Raw genomic sequence first — 23,759 nt, 5'->3', positions numbered from 1 at the left:
TTCCACAAATGCTTTGGCCTTTTTAAGTAATAGAAAGTTTAATTTCCATAAAACCACACAAAGAAACTGTGTCATTTTCTACCTTCTCACAAAATTGAAGGGGCAGAAAGACTGCCAGGATGACTGCTGAACAAATGGCTGCACAAATAAAACAGCTCAAGCATACAACGCGCTCAACTTTCATTTTCTCCTGATACGCGTTAGGTTGATCTCCATTTATATTTTTTAGTATCTGAACAGCCCATACAAATTTCAGGAAATTACCCGTGCTCAGTTTGCAGTTTCTACAAAACAGAGGTGGAAGATTTTCTGAGAAAATTACCATATTTCTTCCCTTCAAAGAGTGACACATTTATTTCATTCAAATACAGAGAGACCTCCAACTGGCTCTCAATTGCAAGTTCAGGACCCAAGTATTTGGAGATATTTATCTGACAAATCAGACAACAACTACAAAAAACAAAAAACAAACAAACAAAAACCTCCTCTAAAAATGAAAGAGATGGTTATCACTGAAGGTTTACTTTCCTGTCCTTGACACCCTGGGGATCCGGACCGTTTCCCAAAGCTGGCGAGCGCATCACAGTCCTTCTAGGTTTCACCCCGACCATTGTAACTCTTTTTTAGTAATGCAAAAGCACAATATCTAGCAAAAAGGCTCACTGCAGCAGTGACTATTTAAAGCCTGGCCAAAATATTTGGCAGCTTTCTTCTGCCCTCTCTGGTTCCCTACTACCCCAAGCTGCCTGGCTGCCTTCTGTTGCCTAGCAAAGACTGCTTGTGTGCAGGCAGCCAAAGTGCTTCATGTTCACATTAGCTTCATTCCAGTTTCCAGTGATATATCTTAAAACCAACCAAAAATGTAAGTTTTTGAGGTGAAGCTCAGCTAAAGAACCAATATTTTAAAGGCTTGAGGACGCTGGACTATTTCAGTATGCTTTTATGTCAGGAAGCCCTTAAAATATCTTTCACTTTTTGTTAAAAAAAGTTTCTTACATAACTCCCTCCAAAAATATATCTGAGGCTTTCAGTAATGTAACCAAATGCTAATAGAAAGTGAGTGCCTCAGCTAATCTGCTGTTATGTTAGGTTAAGTTTATATATTAGCTTGCTAAATAATAAAGTAAAATAAATTAGTTCCTATCAAATGTTTCCTGAATGCATTCCAGCAGGACTTTATTGTTATTTATTCATCTCTTGGACTGCATCTCGAAAAGCTGAAGGAGTGTATGTGACTGGAATAGTCTAAGTGGAGGAGCCATAGCTCGAGAATGAAGCCAGCAAGTCATTAATTAAGGAGCTGTACAGTTTGCAGTCAGCCTTGTGTTCCTGCAAACCACCTAAAATCCGCCTCTGTCCTCCTCCAGTTGTGCAGCACTTGGGGCTTGTGGTGCATTGCCTGGGGGGGAGCTGGGGATAACCCCAAACCTAAGTGTTTTCTCCCCCACTTACACATGGGCTGATGTGGTTCAGGCTCACACACTTTTCAGTAATGTTGTGAATTGTCCTCAAAATGCCAGCAGCAGAGATTGCAGCAGCCTTCGGTGTTGGAGGCAAATGCACACAAATAGATGAGGCTGTGCAGGGCTACAGCGCAAGGTGACAGCTTTCTGCTTCTCACTTGACATGACTTTATCTTCCTAGGAGGTATATAATATTCTTTGCATCCTATATGGTGCCAAGTCTGCATTTCTGGCCATATCTATCTGCCTGTGTTTGAATGAACACCATTGCAGAAATAGTTGAGATGGAGATGAGGATGACATAGCAGCCATACTTTAAAATGGAAACCACTCCAGATCCTCCAGGTCTTATTTCACAATGTTGCTTTTCTGCCCTCTCTCAAATGTAATGCAGTCAGGAGAAATGTGCCTGGCTGGCACTACGGGCCTCTTCTGTGTCACTGCACTTGTAACCCTTTTGATTGCACTTTTAGAGGTGGCTCGTAATGTTTCAATAGCAATAGAAATAGGTACTTAAATTACATGCTATCATTAGAAATATGTACAGTTACACGGCCAGTTTGTCTTTGAAAATGATGAAGTGGAAAATTCAGTGGAGATCGGCAGCTGCTCAAACAAATGAAAAGAGTTTTCTTATTTTGTTCGCTCTGGATCAACGTGCACAAATAGAGCATCTGGTCCTCCACGAGGAGCTTCTGCTGCTGCTTCCAGCAGGAAGGACCGAGAGTCGGAGCGATCTGCTGACCTTCCTCAAGGTTCCCAGTGCTGCCACCCAAAGCAGAGCAGAGCACCCCAGCTGGATGCCTTTTAAGCTAATCCCTCAATCAGCACATTTCCAACATTGTTATTGGGATTTCACGTGCTGTCAGAAAGTTGAATTCCAGCGGTTCTCTCACTCTCTGTGTTGTTTATCCTTTGGAGCACTCTAGATTATAAATCATTTTAACCATCATTTTTATATTTTGCTCCTTTTGTGCCATAATCAGGAACGTGGCAAACCATTTCTACATTTCTTCCTGAAGAGAAACTGGGAAGTTGCAAGACAGTGAAAGAAGTCTGAGTTGTAGCTGAAGTCCTTTCTAGTCGTCCAAGTGCAGGCTGTGTGCTGGGAGGATGGCTCCTCAGCCTCACCTCCTGCAGCATTCCTGCGGGGAGCAGCAAGGTCGCTCTGGTTGCTCGACATACAGGCACCCAGCTGACAGCTTCCACAGATGAAATATTCATTTTGGATTGAAAAAAACAGCGAAGTGTTAAGGTTTACAGGAAAGGGAGAAAGCCGCAAATCTTGATCTGTTCCCAGAATGGGTGAATCCTTCATCTTCAGCCCCAAACCTGCACCCTCCAGCCAAAAAAACCACAGAAGGCAAAATCCCATCCAATCCCGGGGCATGGAGGGAAACAAGCTGCTTGTTACTGTGAGCAGAACGTGGTGCAGGAGAGCAGCAGACACCTTTGTCTTCTAATTAGCACCAAGGGCTGAAGCTCTTTAGAGAATGGACTTTCCTGCTGTGTATTTGCACAGAGGGAGCTGATCCGATGAGGGCAGCTGAATGCTGAGGCATAAATAATGAATTGCACAATAAACACTACAAGACTGGTTGAGTTGAGGACAAAAAAACAAACACTACAAACAAAGAAATCCATCACGTTAGTTAGAAATCCCATGTCAAGGTCCAGCAGGGATTCTTATCAACTTCATCCATGTGCCCAGACCACAAACATGATTCCTTACATACAAAATTACTTTTACACACCAAACTTTGCTATGTCTCACATCCACTCAAAGGGCAGAATGAATGCAGATTTCCTTTTCTATTTGCATTCACAGTTTCTAATTTAATCCTGACCTGTTACAGAATCAGCTTTTTGCATCTTCTTTCCCGGCAGCAGTGGGGAGTTACTACTTGATCTCTCCTCTAAAAGAAAAAATTAACAAAATATTTATTCCGACAATGGCTGTATATCAGACAGCCAGGGAACTTTGTGATGCGTAGGGAAAACGTCTGTGTAATAAACCATGAGAAGAGCTGTGAGCACTGCCAGCACTGCAGAGCTCTGGGCTCAGAGCCACTCTCCTGGCTTCATTCGGGTGTTGCTATTGATCTAATCCATAGAGAAACGATCCCAGGAGACACTCCTTACATTATTTATCTTGGATTTGGGGCTGGATGGGGATTCTTTTTAGTTTTCTTCTTTATTTGTTTCTGTTATTACTAATATTAGACGCTGTTAATGAATTCCACAGACAAATGGCTCTCACCTCTCACGACACATTAATCATGAGTGCTGAAGGATTCTGCGTTCTTCATCTCTTGAGCCATGAGGCCAACCCCAAACTGTCCACCTACGTGCAGTGTAACTCAGCGATCAGCCACGGGGAAGCATGGAGGAATAGAGCACTTGGGTGAACAGAGCATGCAGGAATGCTCTGCAGGGCAAGCAGTGGCACACGCTGGGTCTCTTGATTCCTGCACAGCCCCAAACCGAGCAGGAGCATCTGCATCTCTGTTAAGCAGATACACAGGGAAGACAGAGCCAAGAAGGAGATGAGAGATGCCAACTCTCTGAGAGATTGATATCTGACAAGGGAAATAACAAACACCTGGCTAAAAAAGATCCAGCGTTCCAATGCTCAGCTTTGCACGGTGTGCACATGGGTGCTCATCACTCCTGAGCTCCTCACGCTGCACCTGTTATTTGGGTCTGGCATTACTGCCCCCTCCAGTCCAATTAGCTCAGTTGAGACACTTCTAGAAGATTTTTATGGCAGCTGCAATTGTAGATATGGAGAATATACAGAGCCACACTCTGGCTGGTATTTTTTTTACCAGTTTCCAGTGTTGGAAAGGACCCACAAAGGATCACTGAGTGCAACTCCTAGCTCCACACAAGACAATGCAAAAGTCAGACCAGGATTTCTAGCTGGGGCTTCTCCTGTAAGCAAGAAAAGTCACCGGGAGATTTTGAGGAGCAGAGGATGACGCTCTCACATTTCTGGCCAGTTCCCAACCCAGCAGCAGCCCAGCACTGCTCCATGGGATGGCAGGTTTGTGCTCCTGCTGTTCTCAGGTGAAAGGGGGATGGGACAAGAAGGAGATGCACAATGGAGCGACTGCAGTTTTATCACACTCCATGTTGGCTACTGGGTAGAGATCAGTATCATTACATGTATATTACTGAGCTGAATGTGACCCAGGATGTGGTGGCAAATCTGCAATACAAGCTATGCAGGGGGCACACGGGGCTCCCCACCTTTAGTGCTTCCTTTGTTTCATTATTATTTCCTTCCTTTCCCAACACCAAAGTTGCTCAGCATGGAAAGTTGGGGAGTTGGACTAAATGACCTTTAAAGGTTCTTTTCACTCAAACAGTCCTAGAACTCTATGATAAAATACCTGTTTGCTCTTTGGCCGTGGAAGGCCCTGCCACATACCCATGTGCCATATAACCCTTCCTACACATGCATATATCAGAAATGTCAAACTCATCTCCTGAGGTTGTCAGAAATAGTTATCACTGCAGCCTAAGCTCTTCAGATTGTGAATGGTAATGCTGAACCTTCCAAACGGGCGATGTCATCTTGTCACCATGAATGACAGATAATTACGGCTCTTTCTAGATGCCTGTAATTAACATTGCTTTCTAACTTTGACACAAGCATCCAGAAACCCAGTAGATTGAGATATCCTTTGCAAACTTTGGCTTTCTCTCCTTGTCCATTTCTTTACCCTGCAGGTCTTTAAATAAAGAAATCACCAGCTGTTTAGTATAGAACATCCTAGAAGGGAGGTTGCAAGTCAGAGCCCCAAATAAATACATGGATAAATATCACAGTGAAGGCTGAAGCCAAGCGTTGGGTGCACACAGCCCTTCCCCGCCAGCATTCACACATGAATAATGCAGGGCATGGCGCCGGAGAGTCACGGCCTTATCTTGAAAATCAGGATTGACTGCTACCAATCTCCCTCTGCCCTGTGCTTCCTAATATCCTCTGCCATTTCTGTCTTTTATCACCTTCGTGCATCTATTTCTTCACATTTTTTGCTGCTGACCTATGGCAGCACGCTTGATTAGGGCAATACAATTTAATGTGTGGTGGATGCATAATGTCAGCAGTGGGCTCAGGTACCTGAAGAGCCCAGCTAAGAATAATAACTCCCTGCTCCACAGCCTGTATCGCTGCTTAACTACGTGACGCTGAACATCAATCAGAGAAGGATTAGGCTCTCCTGGTAATAGATAAACAGCAAAATGAACAAGATCATCTAAGCTCTTCAAACAAAATGATGTATTTTTAGTCTATGAAAATTCAAACCAGGTCTCAGCCAGAGAACCAGAAAAAGCAAAACAAAGATTATCGAAAGCTTGTGTTTAAACAGTTTCAGCCCAAATATTTACTGATGACACAAAAAAGAAACGAGAGTATGTTTTGCAAGGAAGAGCTGGACCCTTTAATTGCATAGGAAGCCAGGCTTGGGGAATCAAGAGAGAAAATAAACATGCCCCCTGCAGAATGCACTGCAAAGCCTGCACATTTATTTACATTCCCATTTCTCTTTAACCTACATTCCCCCTGACAGAAGTGTTGTTTTGGGTAATAATCCTTTTCATATGGGCCAAGACTACAAGAAACTATTTGCAATTCATTTCAAATATGGATTTTGGAATCTACAGTAAATCCCTTCTGCTAAGATAAAAAAAAAAAAGCACAAAGAAAGAACAACATGCTGCTTAATCTTTGGGCTCATCACATCCTGGAAGATTATTTTGACAGTTAATTTGATACATTTAACTGAGCTCCCAGTCTATATTACTCAAAGAAAGCCATCACTCATGACTCGCTGTTGTGTAGGAGCAGCCCAGACAGCTGCAGCTTCTTTTGAAGAAATATTAACAAGGGGAAAGAGTGTACATTGCTGTTTCCTTGCTGTTGGAACTTGGTCTTCCCAAAGTCCACAGCACATCCTGAGTGCTTCTCCATGGCTCTCAGCAGCTGCTCCTCAGACAATGCATGGGCAGCAGGAAAGCAAAAGGTCTCCGTGGGGATGCTTCCAGCTGTGCCTGCTTGCAAACCATGGTGTAGAAGTGGCTTCATCCCTGCATCCGAAAATACAGGATGCACCCTCAGGGACAGCTATGACCATTGCTGCACAGATACAAGCAGCTGTGCGATCCGTGGAGGAGTGGGAGGTCACCACATGAGCACTGCCATCAGCCTCCCCTGTAACTGCCTGCCTTCCTTGGGGCAGATTTACTAAGGTGCAGCTTATTGCAGCACAAGGCACCGCTGCTCCTGCAAGTCAAGAAACAAGGGAGGCTGCTGTGCTGCAATTACAAAAAGTAGGTCAGATCCCACAAATACAAACAGACAGGGGGAAAGGTGCTCGTGTTTCTCTACACTCATCTTTGGGAGTAGCTCTGTAGCAAGGACCAAAAGTCCTCAAGGGACAGTGCTGAAACATAGTTATCCAGCATTGTTCACTGGTCCCCAAGGATGCTCACAGCTGGACATCCCCTGCAAGCAGCACAGCATCCTCATACAGTGGCTGCTCTGGGGTGGGGAGCAGATGCACCAGTGAGATCGACAGGGAGGAGAAGATAGCAGCTGCCTCTCTGCACAGCCTCTGCCGTGTGTTCTCCTCCCACAGACAATGCCAAGGAGCTGCAGAGATTAGAGGGATTGGAGAGTGGTCAGCAGCAGAAGCAGGATGATTCCTCTGAGGTCAAGCCAGATGCTCTAGGATGCTTTTGGCCAGCAGCCTACATTTTTGGCTATGTGCATGCTTGTTCTTCTCTTTCAGAACACGGGGCTAGAGGCAATAAGCCAACAGTTTTCTGAGGCAAGGTGAGAACTGCAGCACCATTTAATTAAGCTGTTGCTTTAAATGCGCTCCAGTGTTCCTCCAGCCTGCTGGAGACACAGGAGCTGATGAACATGTCTGCAGATTCTTCCTCCTCTGAGAGCACGTTTTAATTCCACTTCCCCCCCCCCCCCCCCCAAACCATTTGCACCAGATGGCACTTGCATGCTCTCTGCTGAACGATGGCACTTTCTGCCCTGCAGGTGAAGCCAGGCACTGAACCAAGGAGGTTTCTGGAGCAAAATCCTTGGGGACACCAGACAACCTGTAGGACAGATCGTCCAGTACAAGGAGCTGGCTTGGTTGTATTGAGCTAAGAGAAGAAAGAGGAGCCGAGGCACCAGGTGGTCATTGTGTCCCCAAGATGGATCTGCAATGTGTGGTTCTCCCATCTCCAAACCTTGGGGATGAGTGGCTTTGTTGCCAGACTTGCACCTCCTATCCCCAAATCCCAGCATACCTCAGAGAACATTCAGCTGCAGTTTGCAGCAGTAGCTGCAGACGTGGTGCTCCCAGCAGCGTGTTTCATGCGTGCAAGGCTTCTACCAGACTGTGCAGTGTCAAACAGTTGGCACAGGAACAGTGGTATGGGAGCAAGCTCACAGCAGCAATTCAGGCTGGCTGCATATTTCCTCGGTATGAATATCCCTGTTCCTCAAGCATGGCAGCAAATCAGGAACTGCAATGAGAAACGCTTAGTTTTCTAGAAGGAAGGACGTGGCTTTCTCTGGGGTCTGACTTCAGATGATGCATTGCTGAGGTTTGGGTTGCCCTGCCCAAGTTGTGCCCACAGACCACAAATGCTTTCCTGCTTTTTAGGATCTCAGAGAGAATAGCCAAGAGATCTGTGCCCATACCGTCAGGCTCACAGCTCCCTGAATTTCTTCCCACCCTTTTGGAAGCAGCCCATCCATGCTGGCAGTCACCTGGAGCCCCACAAGTGAGGTTCTGCAGGTGTGCACAGGGACAAACCCTTCGGCATCATGAGGTGGGAATCAGCCCTTTGAGTCACCCACTGAGAACTACCCCTGTGCCACAGTGCAGACAGGCAACCCAGACCTTCACTCAGTAGCTGACCCTGGGTTTATTTCAGTCATTACCAGACCCTACACAGGGCTGTGATCCCATCCGGCTACAGAGTGCTGTGAGCCTCTCTCCTCCCTCACCACCATCAGCTGAGACACCCAAAGTATTTCCAAGCAGAGATTCAGCATATTCTCACCATAATAGATGTGCATAGCATTAAAAATAATTGCATTTTTTTTCATTATTTTTTATGACTTAACAACTACAATTGCCAAATGCTTTTCTGCAGCTTGGCTATTATAAGACTGCATTAGTGAATGGGAGTTCATTTGCTCCAGCTGACTCACTTTGGGCCTCATCTAAGCCCATTAAAATGTCTTTCTGCTGTCTTGAGAATATTTTGGATGAGGCTCTGCTGGTGCTAAGCACACTTGGAAGAGCACCCCTTCCTAGCAGAGTGCAGATGAGCCACGGCCATGCCTGCACTGCTCTGCTGGTGCCCAAAGGGCAGTGCCAGGACAGGATGGGGCCATTCCAGGTCTGACTCTATTGTGCACATCCTTGGGAAGCACCAAACTTGTTAACCACAGGAGCAGCAGAAAAAGAATTCTCACTATAAATATTCACAAGATCACACGCAGCCCAGCAAATCCTCTCTAAATGAAGGAAAATAAATTAGGAGAGGACACTGGCCTGCTGATTAAATCTTAACCCCCACTCCCTGTGATGAGCTGACATTTGCTGGCTCAGATGCAGCAATAGCACAGACAGCACCTCCGGCTGCTGGTGACATTCAGGGACAACCATGCCTTGGTTTTAGCACAAGAAGGTTTGATGGCTCCAGTGGGAAGATGAGCTCTGGTACCCCCACCACCACTGCACAATGCAGGAGCAGGGTGCTTCATGCTCACCCCCAGCTTTCCTTCCTCATACTGACAGCAAACCTGTATAGCCAGACCCCAATTCGCCTCAAAGAAAGGAAAATAAAACTGGAGGAAAAGGAATGCCCCTTGCAACGCGTACTGAGCCCTGTTTAATTTTTCATTTACAATTATTTCCTGAGCAGCATTCGAGAGTTCAGGTGGTAACATTAAAAATTCCCCGCACCCTCAGCTTTCCCTAATTAAAATTGACAACCCTCATTTTGAACCACAAACATAATTATCCAGTCCTGCTCGCCGACATGATCGCTGAGATTGTTTGTTGATAATTTATGAGCACTGGGGAAGATGAATAACAAAGCAGAGGCTCCGAGAAGCCTCTCAGCTCCTGCCTTTGAAGTCACAGAGGTGCCAACACAGACATCCCCTTCCCGTGCCATCACTGCTAAGGTGACATCCGTGGGACGTGGGGTTCTGCTACTTTGGGAGTGCTTTTCTGGAGGGTTTCTAGGAATACCAGGGCAAGCACTCAACCCCAGCAGCTCTGTAGTAGGGAAAGCATCCCAGGTGGCTCAGGGTGCCCTGAAGGGGTTGTCATTGGGTGAGCTCTACCCCTGCATGACAAGTCCCTGCCGCAAACCAAGCCAACAGCACACACCGAGTGACTGCCCAAGAACAGCTTAAAAAAAATAGCTCCCCCAAAGCAAACTGATTTTTCCCTCTTGGTTATCCCATACTTTCCTTACTATCTACAAAAAATAATTGTATCATAACGCTGTAATAAATCATTTTTTGTGCTTAGCTTTGCTCATCCACAGACCTCTGTGCACAGCAGCAGCTCCTACAGCAGCAATTAGCCCCTCCATATGCTGGAGATGGAGCAGGATGCAGGTGGGCGAGCAGGGGAACATCAGCCACAGAACCCAGACTCCTTCCTCGAAGCCATCACAGCTTCCTTACAGCTGTGCAGCACTGCAGGGGAGGAAGTCGCTACAGAGGAACAGCAAGAGGACAAACATCAGTGCATCCTCTTTGAGGCTCCAAGGGAGTCCATACCTCAAATGGGCTCTCCAAAGCCAGCCCCATGAAACATGATTGTTCCACGCAGGCTGGGTTTTGGGGAGGGTTTCCCATTGGTAGCAATGCAGCTGCAGGTGGAAAATCAGCTTGAAGGATGCAGAGGAACATGAGCAGCACCAGCCACCCCAGTGATGGAGCAGACAGGCACCAGGTGTTGGCCAAGTCACTGTTTATCAGGTGAGGGGAGGGAAAGCAGTGAAATAAAAGAGATGCATTTCAATGATTGTTCAGTGATGGGGTTATTTAGGGAAAATTTTTCCCAGCTTTGCTCTCAGGCATTTCTAGCATGGGAAATAAAGTGCTACTTGGATCAGAGTTTTTCTCGGAGAAAAACTATTGCTTGTGTTTGCAGATGACAAGAGCGTGGGGTTGTCCTGCAGATCAAAGCTGCTGTATATCTGCATCTGGAAGGAAGCTGTAACTAACACTGTATGGCCATATACATTTATCTATAAAAGCTTCTGCTCCTGAGAGCTGGCTCAGATGGCCATGAGGATATTGGGCTTGACTCACAGACCAATTACAGAATTCTCCATCCAAGCTCTGTCCATGCTCAAGGGTTCATCAGGTCCAACATCAATAGATGAACTACTGCCATTGTAGAAATTTGTCCCCAGCAGGAAAAATAATTGTGATTATCATCAGAATCATTTGCAAGACGACACCACACTGAAAGAAACAGATAGAAAAGATTCGGAACTTCCAGGAATCAAACAACTCATATCTTTAGAATAAAAGTCCTTTTCCTGTTCTCATTTTGGAGTTGAATTAGGTCTGTTTGGTTATTTTTCCCCCCCTTCCCAAAACAGAGAGTGAAAGATTAAAAGGAAAATCAAGATGGCTCTTTCTGAAAGTGTTAAATTTTGACTTGAAGAGATTTTTATACCAGCAGCTTGGTGAAGCCAAGAAGAATGCCGGAAACATTCAGATATTGGCACATCCACTCAAAACCCTCCTGCTTAAAGCAGAGCCCGTCTCTGCCTTCAGCTGTTATGGGGGTTTTCCTCTGATTTCAGGTCATTCCCAACCTGTTTCCCTGCTGCTGTTACCATTATTCCATCAATAAGCTACATGAAAGATGACAAACCGCTGAGGAACAATTAATATCCATCTATTTCCTTTGACATTAGCAAAATGCTTCATTTACGAACCAGCTCTGCATGCAGCAACCCAGACACGTGCCTCAATTGCACCCATTTGTCACCAACCCATCCCTCAGAGCACATAGGGTGAGTGCCAGACTGTGAACCAGGATGGGACCCTCAGCCCCTGGAAAGAAATAATAGGGGAGCTCAGCATCACCCTAAAGATGGCCTGGGTAAATCAGGACTGTGTTTTCTTTAAAGACTCATGAAGACTTTGGTTCTGTGTGTGCATCACGTGTAGTTTGTTACCTCACTCGGCCATGCTATCAATCCCAGGCAGGAGGAGCTACCAAGATCTGTATGAAAGCTGCAGAGGACAGGTGTTTTCTTGCAGCTAAAACCTAAGGCAGACAGAGGTCACTGCAGACTTTCTACTTTTCCCTCTGAAGCACAAGGGGCAGAAGTACGAGGTGGGCACAGGATGGGATCACAGAATCTTTAAGGCTGGAAAAGACCGCTAAGTTCATCCAATCCAACCACCAACACATCCCCACCATGCCCACTGACCACATCTCTCGGTGCCACATCTGCCCTTTTCTTGAACACCTCCAGGGATATGGGGCAGTCTCAGAAAGAAGGACTCTTCCATGAGATCACAGGCATGCACTGAATTAAGAAGTACACAGCAAGTTGTGTGTACACAGCTGCTGGCACCAGCTCTTATCACAGGTTTGCTATCAGCACAAAAACAGCTTTAAAGAATCTCTCATTAAAAACAAGGGTCAGGATTTCCCCAGTCAACACAAAGAAATTACACATCTTGGTGTGCCATGTGCAGGAGCAGAGCTCGCGTCTGAGATCACGCTGCTCCTCCAATGCATATTAATGGCCTGAATTTAAAGCAGAGCAAGGGAAGCAGACAGCTGGGTTGCCAAAATCCCCCATGCACACTGTGACCCAGGCAGGATGTCACCATTGCCCCCAGTGCTGGGGTCAGCATCACGCCCTGTGACAAGAGGATCCGTCGCTTGGCACTGCTACCAGCAAGCAGAGCTTGAGATGATTATTCACCTTAATCAGTAGCACAGTTGTCAGAAATTTCTTTTATTTTTAATTTGCCCTGTTCAGCATCTTAGTTATGCAAAATCTGAGTTACTGCTATGCCCAGTGCTCAGTACATTATGTAGTTCTGATGGTTCAAAGAGAGCAAGGCTACTGCTACCAAGGCAGGAGTGGAGTCCCAGCATCTGCTGCTGATGGATGGAAATGAGAGGGTTTGTGTTAATTGAATACATGGATTTCATTTTCTTGTGGAAGCTTAGATTTTAGGCTACATTTCAATCTCTGTACTACAAAATAGAAGAAAATGTGTTTTTTAGTATTGAGCTAGTATTTGCACAGCTCTTGTCACTCAAGCAGAGCATCTTACAGTCTCCAATTACCTCTATCTTCCCAGCATCTGCTGGAAGTAGAAAATCCCTGCCTGCAATGAAGGGTGAAGAAATAAAGCGCTGCAGATTTCAGCTATCTGCAGATCCAGGAGACTCTGAACACTGCCATGGGGAAAACTCAGGGCTACACTGAAAACTGTTCAAACCTGTTCCGAGCACCACAAACCCCATGGCCACATTGGGCAGCCTGCTGACAGTGGCCATCCCTTGGCCAACTGCAACTCTGGTGACATCCAGAAGACTGAGCCACAACCAGCCCTTCTCCTGAGCAGAGAAGGCCAGGACAGGTTCTCCCAGCCACAGACTGTTGTGGTGTCTGCCTGAATCCAACATCAGCACAAGCATCCATGAGCCTATCTTACACCTCTGCTGTCTTCATGAGTTCTGTGCTGACAAAGGAAAGCCCTGCAATGTGGTGATGCTCACTGTCCAACAAGGGAGGAGTGCAGCAAGCCACCACCTGGGATTATGAGAGCAAGTGGTTGGCATGAAGCTTAAGGGAAGAAAAAAAACCCTAAAACTGCCCTCCCACCCCCCTTAAAACTCATCCCTTAATGACCCTCAGCCCATCCATGCCAGTACAAAACCACAGCAGACACAGCACTGCTGTTATCAGTGTCTTCAAAACAACCAAAAATGGGACAATATACACAATACAAAGAAACCTGCCCATAATGTAATCATCGTGGTTATAACTTCCAGTAAGATCTACATGGGTTAGACTTTCTATATAATTAAATCTATAGATTTCCCTCTCATGCTTACCTTGCAGTTCCCTGAGCTCTGATGAAAAGTGTGCTGTTTGCAACAAGATTTATTGCATCCAGCACTCTATATTATAGCTGCTCGGCTAACCACAGTAAACAAGATATGAAAAGCAATCACACAGATAATGCCATGGAGGAACAAGCACCAGCTCTGTCTTTAACCCTTTCCTTCATGCTGGAGACATCAGGCAGAATTTCCACACCACTAGTCTGCTGCATTAGGAGTCTTGTTTCTGTTCTTACAGAGCCAGGGTTTGGGTTTCTCATTCACCTCATTTCCAAATTGCCAGGAGAGGTGGCTTTAACGTCCAGGGCTACCAGAGGGCACAGTCCACAGAGGGAAGAACACTAAATAAGCAGAGCCAGGCCAGCTGCCCTGCTGGGACATCCTGGTGCTGCACCGGGCTCAGCAGGATGTGGGCCCAGGAGATGGTGCTCTCATTTGTAGTGGTTTGCATCACAGAAGCTTGGATTTGACCCTAGAGACTTGGAACCATTATTTAAAGGGCACATTTCCATACAGAGGTCAAGTGGAGATATGTAAGCTTAATCAAGTCATTGCTCGCAAGCGGAATAGGTCCCCTGCTGCCCACGTGGCACAGAGCATTCCCTCAGCCTCCCCCTTTTCCCTCCTTTAAATCTTCATCAGATCCAGAAAAACACCCCAGGGACAGGAACAGCAAACAAAGACAAGAGTAACAATGATAAAAATCTGCTTTTCACCATTTCCATCCTACTTATGCAAACAGTGAGCACATATCCCGTGCACCTAGCCAAATAAATAAAGCCCTGCTAAATATCAGCATGCAGGAGGATGAGGAAGTAAGCAGCCACTTGTTTGCTGTCTTACAGATGGAAATGGTTGTCCATTCCAATTCAGTGGAATGAGAAAAATCACCGCTTTATTACAGTATTTTCCATCCCAAACTCAGTTAACCATTTACAAACAAGACAAAGGCTCCAAAGATGCTTAATTGGTCCTTTATACAGAGGCAGCTGCTTCCTTTCCTTCCTGCCCACTTTCCTCCAGCTGTAAGCCTGCCTGCAGCCAGACAGGAGCTGTCACAGCCCTCATCCAGGCAGAAGTCCTCCAGAATAATGAGCTCCTTCTGAGTGATTCTGAGGTCGGACAGCAGCTGAAGTACAGACTGAACTGGTCTATCAAGGATAGAGAAGTTAAAGCGTACTGGAAATAAATGTAAAAATAGATCGGGGTCTGCAGCCCAAACAGAGGGTATATTTAGAAGCTGTGAGTGGGAAACAGCATAACACTCCTGGAAAACATTCAAAAAGCATCCAAAGAAGATTAAAAGATTTCCAAGCAGGGGTTTTTAAGGCAGGTTGCTAGGGATGCTGGAGAGGGCCATTAAACTCTGCCCCTCAAAACATGTTCCCTAAAAAGCCATTTTTCCAAGGGGAATGTTGGTTCTGGAAACTTCTGAGAAAGAAGTTCTTTGGTATATAACAGGCCTGAGAAACAGCTTTCAGCACTGGTGACAAACAGCTCTGGGAAGGACCCAGAGTGGCCCAACCCTTCCCTCACTTTGGAAATAAAGGTTTGTCAGAAGCATTTTCCCCATCCAGGCTGTTCTTCAACATTTCTCGAGACAGAGACTGTCATAGAATCATTAAGGTTGGAAAAGACCACTAAGATCATCCAGTCCACCTGCCATCCAACCATCCCATCCACCTCCTCAAGGCAACCCCGTCCCCAGCCTCACTTGCAATGCTCCATGTGCCCTGCTCACTGCAGCTTAACTCTGCTCTTCCCTGCCCCATCCACTATATATATAAATTTTTTTTTTCTGTATAACATATTCAGATGTTTATGCCAAATAAACTTTGGCAGGATTGGGTCTTTCAGGCTGATAGAGAGACAGCAAGAGACTCATCTTCTGAGAAAATGACACTAATAAGGCTGAAGCTTTCTTTGCAAGTTTTTCTCCTTGTTATGTCTCTTAAGAAAATAAACCTTTGTGGCATGTGCTGCATATACAGCTCATTAGTGCAATGCATTTGATGGAGACAGGGTGTGTAAGAAAGGGCAAGAGGCAGAGCTGGCCCCAAGAGCCACCAAAAGCTGTCTGTGCCCCAGTTTTTGCCTTTACAAGCATGGTTCCCTGTGACATAAGCTGGACCCATTGATTTTTGGCCCAGCTGAGAAACAATCCAAGACTTGTATACAAAAATGAGGATTCTGTTATTGAAAGATTACTGTCAAGGAGCTGAAATGTGCCTGTTGTTCCAGAGCACAACCACGAGCATCTTTCTAGAACACAAAAGCAATGATTGCTCTTGCCAGGGACAGGGGCTTAGTCTATTTGTAATATAATAGAAGAATTTCAGAGATTTGTGCCTTATTGATTTTGCCTAATGGAACAAGCACATTTCCAAGGGTTACTGTGTACTCCAGTCTGCAACACAAAGGGCAGGAGAAATCCCCTGCTCCCATTCTAGCAGGCTGTCAGCATTTAATTAATCCAGCAGCTGCAGGGTAGATTCTTAGTGCAACCCTCCAAAAAAAAAAAAAAGACAAAACATCAATTTATGTTCTGAATGCCCCAGTGCATTATTGTACTCTTACAGCTCCTGAACTGGAGGCTCCAAGGTGGGACTGCCAGGAGCAGCTGAGCACCTGTCAGATTTCTCCCCTTCAAGGCCCTTTCAGATGCTCTCTATCCTTTAAAGCATCAAATGCTTTCAGCAGGAGGTGCTCTTTGATGCTCATTGATAAATGAATGCTTCCTCTGTATTTGGAAGCGTGGAGGAAGTATCTGGCATTCTGTAACTGCAGCATGCACAGCACAGTGAGCCCGGACACGTTCTTTGGGAGCATCCCATAATGTTCCAGCCAGTCACTCCTGCTTGTCCCCAGCTGCCCTGTCATTCTGAATGCCACCACTCAATAGGTTTCCTCCCCGTCAGTGCTACAAGCTACTAACTGGTTTGTCACTCCAGTCTCTCCTCTTCCCAGCCCTGCAAAGACCTCCCATTCACATGAATGGCAGTGGTAACCATCACCTGGTTTGGTTCATTTAGCAAAAAAAAAAAAAAAGAAAACCAAACAAACAATTTGAGAAGAAAAATTATTTTTATAAGCTGTAACATCTTATGTATCCTGGAGCAAAGCCAACACCTCTGTATGCCTTTAGGGAATCATGCAGAGATCAGGTCCACTGCCCAGTAATTAGAATCATGCAATCTTTAAGGTTGGAAAAGACCACTAAGATCACCAACTCCAACCCCAATGCACCCCTAATGACCATGTCCCGAAGTGCCACATCTCCACAGTTCTCAAACACTTCCAGGAATGGTGATTCCCCCACCTCCCTGGGCAGCTGTGCCACTGCATCACACTTTACCAGAGAAGAAATTTTTCCTAACATCCAACCTGGATCTCCCCTGGTACAATTAAGGCCTTTACCTCTCATCCTAACCAAGGCCCCTGGGAGCTCCTCCCTGGTGCACAGGGTTGCATGTAGTATTGGCCAAAGGAAGTGGATAAACAAAGACCTGGTCAGGGACCCTATGTGACCCAAATCTCCTGTTGCTCTGCTAGCCTGAGCATAGGGAATGCAGAAAAACAGCAGGTACCTTCAGAGAGGTATTAACTAAATGGAGAGAAAAAACACCTTATCGCAATACAACATAGCTTTCCATCTCCTAGACTTGGCAGGGAGTGGATAATTTAGGGCAACGTCTGGGAAACAAGTGATTTTGCAGCTTGGCATGGCACACTCCCCGTTTAGAAGAGAATACTTTCTGGCACCGGGCATGGACCAGAATTTGACACCAGTAGAGACTCACTGTGAAAAGTGGGTGTTGATTGACTTGGCTTCTTCCAAACACAGCGCTACCCGCAGATCAGAAGCCACATGGCACTGATGTAGGAAACTGCTGAATTTTGGGGAGCCTTTTGCAGAAGCCTTTAGATGTTTTCAAACTTTTGTCTATTTTTTTTTTTTTTTTTAGAATCAGGAGGCTTTTACACTTCATACTTCCTTGGCATTGAGTGAAGTGCTGCAGAACGAGGGACCCAGATACAAGAAGAGAGAAAGATGACACAACTACAGTGGGTTTCTTTGGGTCAAGGCTAGGGTTTCTGTTCTTTTCCATTTCAAGAAAAGCTTAATGGGACTCTAAGGGCTTCACCTGTGGTAAAACATTAGCCTAAATTGTGGTTTATATACAGTAAGAAAAACAGTGTCTCGGGTACCCATTGCCAAGAGTTCCTCCACAGGGGTTCAGGGTGGTTGAAGAACTCCTTCAGCCATTCATTCAAGTTATACCTCCGCTGCTCATACTCCATCAGCACTGGTGGGATAAATACTGGTTAAAGCATAACTTCAGGCACCTGATCTCTAGTTCTTACATTAAAGGTGGATGCAGCAAGAAGGGAAGGCGTAGGAAGATGCCCTACCCTTGAGCAAATTCTTTGCCACCCATCCACCTTCCCCCGCGTTAACTCCCAGAGACACCAGAGTGCAGATAGCCGTGTGCTGGACTGCTGCCAGCCCTGCACAAGCAAGGGCACATTCAAGCCCAGGATGTTTCTGGCAACAGCATCGAGCTTCATTTCTAACAGCTAAAGATGCTCAAAGGGCATTGTAATGGCTGCCTGAATACCAGAGGCGCTCCTGTGGCCATTTGGTTTCTTCGTGTGCCAAGGCGTGGTCTGATTCACACAAGGTTCGCAAAGGATCAAATCTGCTCTTTTCAGAGACAGCTGGGAATACCCCTGGAAAAATGTGAAAAACACAGCATGTGTTGGGACCAGTGTCTCTCCCTCATTATTCCATGTAAATACACGCAGCCTGACCCTCCAAAAAGACTTTGCGTTTCTCAGAAAGTGACCATCTGTCAGGCAGCAAGGGACGCTCGTTATTTAAATTAAGGAGCTATTCCCTGCTGCCATGTTCACTCACATCTCATTACAACAGCGGCTCTCAGACACCCCATTCCCTTCACGCCGTGAGCTGAGATCACAACCCACCCTGCAGCTATTGCCCATAAGGGCCCTGCTAAAGGATGCCAAAAAGACGTGGGCCAGAAGAGCCCCAGATTTGCCATTCAAAGGTATTACACAAAGCAGAACAAAAGCATAAGGAACCCCATAACCACACAGTGGTGATTTTGGGGCACCTTAACATGCTATTTGAGTGCACTTGAGGGGAGTAGAGGTGCCACGCAGAGGTCTGCCTGCAGGCTGGGGCTGGCAGGAGCTGCTCCTGCATGCTCTCTGGGCTGCTCTGAGACTACTGCTCCTGTGTTTCCAAATCACCTGCACCATGCTGGGTGAAATCAGGTGAGGACACCCAAATATCAGCAGTCATTGCTGTGACTCACTACAATACCTCATGCACAACTGCAGAAGCATGGTAATGGAGGATACCCAGCATGGCCCCAACTAGACATGGTTGGCCTAAATGCTCTGAAGTGGGCTTTTCCAACCCTAATGATTCTATGACTCCCTTGGCATCTCAGCAGCTTTCCCAAGCATTTGCTGCCACACAAACCACCCTGGAATAGATTTTCTGGCTAGCTGTACTAATCAAGAGGAATTCCCACCCTGCTTCAATCAGGCCAGAAGGATCACATCAACAGATCCCCAAAGCTTAATTCTAATGGCTGGGGAAAGGCAAAGAAATTGAAGACCATATCATGACCAGGTTCATCTGGGATGTAAATGAGCACAGTTGGTCTGAGGAATCATCTACAGCCTACTGCAGGGGCTGGAGGGTCTCCAGAGGTCCCCCAACCCCAATAGGTCTATGATTCTGTGCATCCCCAGCTCCTGCTCAGCTGGTCCAGCTTTTTGCAGGCTGCCATCTCAACCACCAGATACCCACAGAACCAGAGAGGCATTGGGATTGGAAATGTGACTTCCCTGTGGCTGCAGAGACAGGCGGGAAGCCTGTGCCAACCACAAATAGAGGGCTGACAATGGCACAGCATCCAGAGGTGTCATGCAGGCTGAGAGCATTTTCTTAGAGGCAAACTGCATGGCCAGGCACCAGAAGGGGTTGTGAAGAGCTGGAAAGAGCCTTGGGAGGGCAAACTGTTTATTAAACTGGAAAAAAAAAAAAAACCAAAAAACCTGCACTTTATGTTTTACATGGAGGGAAATGGATTCATTTTCTCATTTTTAATAAGGCAAGTCCTAACTGCCATCATCAGAATAGATCCCTTTCCTGTTCTAAGAGAGCAAATATTCTCCACAAGCAATCCCAGGCTGTGTTTATTAAGGATATTACCACATTTTTCAAGATGCAGAAATAAGAATCAACAAAGCACAGGCTGTTGTATTGAACGGCTCTAAAAAAAGCCAGAAGGGAGGGGAGCTTTAGGAATGCTGAAATGACATCAGCTCTTCTCTTGATCAAAATCAAGACCGAACAAGTAGAGATATGTGATCTTCTCAAGTGCTGAGTGCCAAGTGACCACACACCAGGAAATCCTGAGCACCACATTGTAGATGAGGCTGATTCGCTCAAGGGGAAGCAAAGAGAAATGGAGTTGATGTATGGGAGTGCTGGAGCTGGCAATAGGTGGCCACAGGCCTTGTCAAATTCTAGGATAACTGGACAGCTCGAGAACAAGAAATCCTGTTAAGTGAGGCTAATCAAAGATTTAGAGGGATGAATGGTCTGACAGTGCCTGCTGCCTGCCTTCTTGGCATGGCTGGGATAGGGATTTTCAGGACTTGAAGCTCTGCATCCTGAGCATTTAAGTATTCAGTATCCAGCCACAAAAACAGCCTCTCCTGAGCTCCTGCTACTGCCAGCCATGCTGAGGGGGGAAAACAAGCAAGCAAACAATATCAGAGCTTATTTCTGGAGCATTCTTCAAAAGAAGAAAGTTGAAAGCAAGTCAAAGGCTATCATCCAGGAACAGCAATGGAAATGCCTCCTAGTGACACCAATTCAAGCAGCCACTACAAAAGATAACCACAAACAGGAGAATGCAGCACTTTGTGCCTGCCCTCTGCAAGTCCTATTTCTATCACCAGGTGCTTTGCCCCTGGGCATGCCTCGAAGGAACAGGCTGTGTGAGGTGCAGAAGCCCCCCAGCTGCACACACCAACAAGGAATTCATTTTTTCTTGATGGCCCACGGGAGAGAGATCCCAGCAGGAAGCCCTGCTGAAAAATGGTGCTGTCATTGCACAAGCAGGAACCCAGCCCTAAAAGAGTGAACCCCCTCTGTTTTGCACTGGAAGAGCCTGAGCTGAATTATTTGGTCTAGATGTGCATCACACCCCAGAAGGTCCATAGGAAAACAAGAAAAGCCCAAGGAACAGTGAGAAAAAAAGGCTGAATGAACAGGAACTGAAACAAAGAGATGAGTGACGACCTTCAGGTACACAGACACTCACACAACGTCTTATAAGAGTCCAACTCTGCAAACAGGGATCTGTGTGCTTTAACATCCCACAGCACAAGAGCCCCTTCCACCCATCTCATGACCAATATCTGCTGGGTCCTATGGGACTGGAGGGGGTTAATCCATCTCCATGTCTCCCATTAAAGCTTTCTCCTGCTGCTTCCTGAGCACGAGAAGCAATTCTTCACAGCCAACAAAGCACCTTTGCTACCAAATTGAGGTTAAATGAGAATTCAAAGAAATGCTTAAAAATTTCATCAGTGCCACTTGGACATATGCCTTCAGGCTGTTTATCTTTAAATGAGATGTCACATGTAATTTAGTGGCTAGATTAAGCACTGTTTTTCACTTTTAGTCGCTTGCTGTGGGCAGCCCTGTATCAGTGCACACCTTCGTTCTTTATTAGGTAAGATAAATGAAAATGGCACCATTTTTCTGCATTAGAGTCCAAATATCTGACACGTCAACACCATCTAATGGAACAAAGCACTACAGATTTCTAGAGCAGGTGTTTAATTTGCATGCTATTACCAACAAGCAAGATTAATGCTTTACTAAGTACTTACGTTGCAGTAACGAGCAAAGCAGGGTGGGGTTCTATTGAGGATGGCAAACAAGCACTAAATCTCCACACTCCTTTTACTCCTCAGGTCGTGCTGTCTTGAGAGCACCAAGTGTGCTTAGCCTTGACTTCTTAGGTGTGATGCTCTCCCTACCTCCACTGCCAAGCAAGCTTGGAGGAATCTCTTTTCTCTCTACTCAATGTTTCTAGCTGTGAAGTGGAGGCTGTGTTATTAATCCTGCTTCATAAAGCCCTTTAGAACACTCTGAAATCAAGAGGTTTTCTTTGCAGGCTGATGGGAAGTCTCACTTTTGGGCTTCGTGGGCACTAGCAACCACTGCTCTCACTTGCAATTGCCCTGCATGTTGTATACAGAAAGAAAAATGCCTGAACTTCCTGAAAATTGCTTTCATTAGCAGGGATACCTCCTGTTTATCACCAGGTTGATAAGCCCCCCAGTGAGCTGCACTTGTGGCATAACACATCCACATGGTGACAGCTCCCACAGCAACATGGGCCACCCCCTGCCTCATGAACCAGAGGGAAGGGAGCAAAACTGAAGAGTATGACAAACTCAGCTGAGAGAGGACACACCAAGCTCTCCTACAGCTTACTACGTTAATGAGTTTGATTTTTAAGCAACACATCTCACCTGGTTTTTCCTTCAGTCAGCTAGAGGATTCTCTGCAGGTCCTTATGCCCATCAGAACAGGAATCTTTGGTAAAATAACTCACTTTCAGTCTACGGCTGCCCCTCATTTATATCACCCATCCCACCATTTGCAGAGGCTCCACCTCTCTCCCAGTTGTAAGGGACTCACCCATCCTTAGGGGTAGCTCATAGCAATTGGGCTATGAGGGATATGGGCCCTGAGCTGATCACACAGCTGAGAGCACCTTACCCCACCTTTAGCACTGCTTTGTTAAAAGCCACCCTCATTTTCCTGAGGAGGAACCATGCTAACAAGTGGCTCCTTCAGCTGCTCCTCCTGCGACAGCTGATGTGATGCAGCCCGCAGGCTGGAGGGAGCTGCTGCATCCAGTTATTAAATAAAGGAAAAACCTCACCCACCGTGTTGCTGTAATCCTGCTGCATTGCCTATCATAGGAGAAATGAGGAAAAAAATTAATTACTATTGATTTAAATAAACGTGCTCGCATTATCGGGCGGTGGCAACAAACAGCCAGCTGCAGGGAGGGCACTTCTCCACAGCTGTGTAAGCACTGAGGCTGTGCTGGAGCTTCAGCAGAAATGCTGCAAATGGGGATATTTCAGTCTTTTAGTCCCAGCAAGAACAGTGCTCAGTGATGTCAGCAGAAACTCCAGTGCACGCGTTGCTTGCTGCTGGGGCACTTCTGGCACCAGAGGGGTCCCCCAGACCTTTTAATAAAAAATAATGCATCCCCAGCTCTCCCGTTCCTTCAGAGGTGGCTCATTCCCCATTTCCAAAAGCCCCATTTCTGCTGAGTGCAATCGTAAATTGAAAAACTCCTTTCAGAACAGGCAGATGAGAAATGTGTTCCCCTTCCCACTTTGTGTCCTTTATGCATTTGCTGTGCATGAAGCTCAGATCTGTGTAAATGCCACAGCAGCAGGTGTCGTGCTGGGGGCGTCACCCTGGGGACAACACTGAACACTGTAAAACGAGTCAGGTGCTATTTACCCACCTCCAAAGAGACACAGTGAAGGTCACTGTTAGGGAAATACCTGGTGGCCTTTGGGGGAAGTGTCCCCACGCCGTGCCTGCTGGTTCCTGGCCAGCAGTGAGTGTGGAGCCTGCACAGCCTGCAGTTATCGTGGATTATGGAGGATGATGAACAATAAGTTTGAAAAGGGTTGTATAGAAAATGTAAATTTCTGGAAAGCTTGCATTATTTACATGGGAACGCACAGCCAGCAGGGCACAGGGTGCACAGCCCCCAGCTCAGTGTGGCAGTGGTGCTGAGCAGCTGTACATGAGCAGCTGAAAGGCATTTAACAGCGCACCACGGCCAGCAAGCAATGAATTATTTACAATATTTTACTAAGAATAATTGCTGTTTTTAAAAGTGAATTTTTCCCCCTTCCTCCCCAGGGTCTGTAAATGGTACAGCGGCAGTCATCACGAGTATAAGGAAAAAACTGAACTAAAATACAAAGTCACCCAATGGTGGCTGCATGGGATCCACTCAATCATGGTGCAGAAAAGAGCATCTTGAAT

The 23,759-nt window shown here is 46.1% G+C and overlaps 1 long non-coding RNA gene across 5 annotated transcripts; it reads right to left on the bottom strand.

Moving 5' to 3' along the window:
- Nucleotides 1–5,289: 5,289 nt before the first annotated feature.
- On the bottom strand, nucleotides 5,290–22,278 carry LOC149915916 (uncharacterized). 5 transcript variants are annotated; one of them, XR_016471418.1, is made up of 5 exons: nucleotides 22,211–22,272; nucleotides 10,825–10,980; nucleotides 10,052–10,221; nucleotides 7,785–8,003; nucleotides 5,290–7,125 (listed from the first exon to the last, which is right to left on the bottom strand). It is a non-coding gene; the product is annotated as an uncharacterized LOC149915916 (long non-coding RNA). The 5 variants fall into 5 exon arrangements; XR_016471421.1 differs by having other exon boundaries at nucleotides 10,829–10,980; XR_016471419.1 differs by lacking the exon at nucleotides 22,211–22,272 and adding an exon at nucleotides 11,706–12,424.
- Nucleotides 22,279–23,759: the final 1,481 nt, after the last annotated feature.

The sequence above is a fragment of the Phasianus colchicus genome, chromosome 15, assembly GCF_987193195.1.
Source record: "Phasianus colchicus chromosome 15, bPhaCol1.hap1.1, whole genome shotgun sequence".
Classification (NCBI taxonomy): domain Eukaryota; kingdom Metazoa; phylum Chordata; class Aves; order Galliformes; family Phasianidae; genus Phasianus; species Phasianus colchicus.
Note: the sequence above shows the minus strand (reverse complement) of the source record. Positions and strands in the feature narration are given on the sequence as shown.